Raw genomic sequence first — 5000 nt, forward strand, 5'->3', positions numbered from 1 at the left:
ATTTGACAGGGAGTGGCACCTTGGCCTCGCCACCAACCTCATCAGCGTAGAAATGCGTGGCGACCTCCTCAGCCTTATGCAACGTAGGAATGCGTGGCGACCTCCTCAGCCTTATGCAACGTAGGAATGCGTGGCGACCTCCTCAGGCTTATGGAACGTAGGAATGCGTGGCGACCTCCTCAGCCTTATGCAACGTAGGAATGCGTGGCGACCTCCTCAGGCTTATGGAACGTAGGAATGCGTGGCGACCTCCTCAGGCTTATGGAACGTAGGAATGCGTGGCGACCTCCTCAGGCTTATGGAACGTAGGAATGCGTGGCGACCTCCTCAGCCTTATGCAACGTAGGAATGCGTGGCGACCTCCTCAGCCTTATGCAACGTAGGAATGCGTGGCGACCTCCTCAGGCTTATGGAACGTAGGAATGCGTGGCGACCTCCTCAGCCTTATGCAACGTAGGAATGCGTGGCGACCTCCTCAGGCTTATGGAACGTAGGAATGCGTGGCGACCTCCTCAGCCTTATGCAACGTAGGAATGCGTGGCGACCTCCTCAGCCTTATGCAACGTAGGAATGCGTGGCGACCTCCTCAGCCTTATGCAACGTAGGAATGCGTGGCGACCTCCTCAGCCTTATGCAACGTAGGAATGCGTGGCGACCTCCTCAGCCTTATGCAACGTAGGAATGCATGGCGACCTCCTCAGGCTTATGGAACGTAGGAATGCGTGGCGACCTCCTCAGGCTTATGGAACGTAGGAATGCGTGGCGACCTCCTCAGGCTTATGGAACGTAGGAATGCGTGGCGACCTCCTCAGCCTTATGCAACGTAGGAATGCGTGGCGACCTCCTCAGCCTTATGCAACGTAGGAATGCGTGGCGACCTCCTCAGGCTTATGGAACGTAGGAATGCGTGGCGACCTCCTCAGCCTTATGCAACGTAGGAATGCGTGGCGACCTCCTCAGGCTTATGGAACGTAGGAATGCGTGGCGACCTCCTCAGCCTTATGCAACGTAGGAATGCGTGGCGACCTCCTCAGGCTTATGGAACGTAGGAATGCGTGGCGACCTCCTCAGCCTTATGCAACGTAGGAATGCGTGGCGACCTCCTCAGGCTTATGGAACGTAGGAATGCGTGGCGACCTCCTCAGGCTTATGGAACGTAGGAATGCGTGGCGACCTCCTCAGGCTTATGGAACGTAGGAATGCGTGGCGACCTCCTCAGCCTTATGCAACGTAGGAATGCGTGGCGACCTCCTCAGCCTTATGCAACGTAGGAATGCGTGGCGACCTCCTCAGGCTTATGGAACGTAGGAATGCGTGGCGACCTCCTCAGCCTTATGCAACGTAGGAATGCGTGGCGACCTCCTCAGGCTTATGGAACGTAGGAATGCGTGGCGACCTCCTCAGCCTTATGCAACGTAGGAATGCGTGGCGACCTCCTCAGCCTTATGCAAAACTACCAAAGCAGTAGATCTCTTAGAGTAGCAGTGAACGGTCGCACCTCGGAGGAAAACACGATGGGCGCCAGTGTTCCTCAAGGTAGTGTCCTCAGGCCACGCCTCTTTAGTGACCAGCTTCGCCTTGTCCCAGCCTTACTTTCCCCTGTGACGGTGGCACTCACCATGCTGCCAGCGCACTCATGGTTTTTCAATCCATTGATGGAAGGTGTATTGGCTCCCAGACAAAACATACCTGATGCATGTCTCTCGAGGTCAACGCACCCTTGAAACACTTATCCCTGCCGTTTTGTTGGAAGGGCGAGCATTGTCAATCCATCTATCCATCACAACCCTGGGTGTAGAATTCAATAGTACCCCGACTTTCAATAACTGATTTCGAATTGTTGCCAAGAATGCGGCGTGGAGACTGGGTTGTGTGCGGCGCATCTCACAGCTGGATGCAACTGGCACTTCCGCTCTATTTGCAACAACAATAACAAAAACAACAATTCTACAGAACAACAAAAAATGACGGGGTACTTCTTTCCCTTTCACCCTTCCTTTTTACCTTTCGCCTTGCCTCTCCCATTTGAATGTTAGTAACATTAATAGTAACAGTAATAATGGTATTATTCATAAAAGACATTCAGAAATTCCACGGATTTAACAAACAAGAAATGAGGTATTCCACTTTCTCTCTCTCTCTTTCACCCTCCTCTTTTAACCTTTCGCCCATTTTCCCTTTCCATTTCCCGCTCTGCCGACCCCTCCCGCCCTCAAACCTTCCTTAAATTCCCTCCTCCCCTCCTTCCCTCCCACTTCAAGTCCTACATCTGCCCCCTACCACTTTCTCATCTTCCTTTAGCTCCACCACCCCTTTGTTCCCACGTCCCTCTCCCACCTCTGGCCTCTCTCCTTTTCTTCTAAGCCCCCTTTCCCTTCCGCTTACTATCCCTTTTTCCTCTTTATGCCTCCTCCCCCTTTTCTTCTCCCTCTATAAGTCTACCTACGTCACTGCAATGTACTTGCCTAGAGGAATATAATGATGGTAACAGTAGTAATAATAACGCCAACTATAATGATGATTAAAACTATATCAGTAAAAATGATGGTAAGTTAGATAATAATATTGGAAAAGTATCCTCACTGATTCACAATATGATGTGCGCAACGCGACCCTATGTATGTGTGATAATAATGATGTAATAATAATGATGATAATGATAACAATAATAATGATAATAACGATACTGATGAAAATAAGATAATGATAATTGTTTTAATAATAGTGACAGTATTTATAATGATACCGATAATAGCAATACTCATGCTAGTAATAATAACAAGGGTAATAATGATAATATCATTGAAAACGACAACAAAAACATTAACAATAACAAAAATAGCAGTGACAATAAAACAGTAGTTGCCGTAGTAGTAGCAGTAATAGTAGTAATAAAAGTAACATGTTGCCCATAAGGATTGTTGTACGGAAGGTACAACGCTAACAGCGGAGCAACATAATTTAACAATAATAATTTTCCATCGCAATACCATTCTCTCCGAACTCCCGTGAATAATCATAATATCACGCTATCGAAACTACGCATCTGAAACATGGAGAACAGCTGGTTAAACAAAAGCGCAGCAAAGTGAAGGTTTTTATCTCATTTTCTCTTTTTTACGTGGACTTTTAAAAATACTTTTATACCCCCCTCTTTCACTCTCCCTTGCTCACTTCTTTCTTGTTCCTTTCCTTTATGTATCCATTTATCTAACAATTTGTCTGTCTGACTATCTATATATCAGTCTACCTAGGCAGCTCTATCTGTCTATCTATCCGTCTATCCTGTCATTCCCACCACAAATAGGGTTCCATGGCATCGCAGTGCAATCTCGCCAAGCACCCAGCAGAGGCCTCAGACACCGAGCCTTCCACAGGGAAGCTTCTGATTAGTCAAGTGTGGAACGACCTTGTTAACGACTGGAACTGATGGAGCTCGTTGAGTTGTCGTCCATCAAATACAAAGGAGTTTAGTACTTATTCGCGTGGACTCAGCGCACAATTTACCTTCAGTTCCCATTTAACTACAGTACATTACACTTTATTTTCAAGTGTTCTAGTACAGTACACACGTACATTGCCTTCCAATACCCATTCTAGTACAGCACATACACTCTTTAGCCTGTTCTAGTGCAGAACATATACCTGTTCTGCTAAAGCACATGTACGCTTTGCTCTCCCCGCTCTCTCTCTCTCCCTCTCTCTGCGCTTGCCTCGTCTCCCCTCACCTGAAAAATTGAGATTCATTTCATTCGGACAGTCCTTGCCATGTTTGTTGACAGCCCGGAGCCATTAATACTTGTATCGAGACTACACATCTATAACATGGCGGATGGCTGGTTTAACAAAAGCAAAAAAAATTAAAGGTTTTCCTCTCGCTTTCTCTGTTTTATGAGGGCTTGAAAATGCTTTTGCCTTTACAGGCACTGGCCTTAAAAGGCATTTCCTTTTTTTAGATACTATGAGATTTGCTTTATTTTTGTCTTTTTTTCTACAGATTCTAGTTAAGATGGTGTTTGTGTATGCAAATGCTATGCTTAAAATGCGTTCTGCTTCTCTTGAAATAGAAAGCGGGTTTAGAATCATTTTGTTGATGTGGACGTCGGCTTTAAAGCGCACCTGTCAATACTTCATGACCTTATTGAATATTCACATAGCAACAGCATTTCACATAACCGAATAGTAGATCAAAGCATGCATTATCTTCGTTCGCGTGTCGCTGATAAGGGAAATGCGAGGCTGAAGTGAGTAGTAAATGAGTAAAGGTAATGCAGAAATTATATCAGTTTATAATCATGCACATGACATAATCATTAAGGTTGCTGAGATGTTGGGAAATTAAAATCATCTGAACACTTTTCGTTGGCAATGACAGATTTCATTATCTACATATGGAGGGATCGAATATACTGCGTATAATAATACATGTGAGCGCGTGCGTGCGTGCGTGCGTGTGTGTGTGTGTGTGTGTGTGTGTGTGTGTGTGTGTGTGTGTGTGTGTGTGTGTGTGTGTGTGTGTGTGTGTGTGTGTGTGTGTGTGTGTGTGTGTGCGTGCGTGTGTGTGTGTGTGTGTGTGTGTGTGTGTGTATATATATAAAGAAAACCATACATAATGGGAATGAAATTTCAAATCAGAGCATATCAGCCCTAAACCTTTCCGAAAGGCGCCTCCGATCAAGCCCAGCCAAGCCCAGCCAAGTCAGAGTCGGATCCCGAGGTCGCTCTCCGGTTCGCTGAAACAAGTCGCTTGGAATTCCAGCTGCCACGAGCTAATAAATCCCCAACTCGCATGCGCTCGGGTCAATTGCCATTCCCAAGTTGGGTCAAAGACATCCAGCGTTTTTAGGTTGCTTGTGGGGACGCCATTGACTTTTTGTTCTTCAGTAGATGGTTAGGTAGAGAATGAAGTTAATTCTTTATATTATTATTATTTTTTATTTATTTATTTATTTTATTTTATTTCTTTATTTTATTTATTTCTTTATTTATTATTATTATTA

Source organism: Penaeus vannamei, chromosome 26 (assembly GCF_042767895.1).
Source record: "Penaeus vannamei isolate JL-2024 chromosome 26, ASM4276789v1, whole genome shotgun sequence".
NCBI classification, from domain to species: domain Eukaryota; kingdom Metazoa; phylum Arthropoda; class Malacostraca; order Decapoda; family Penaeidae; genus Penaeus; species Penaeus vannamei.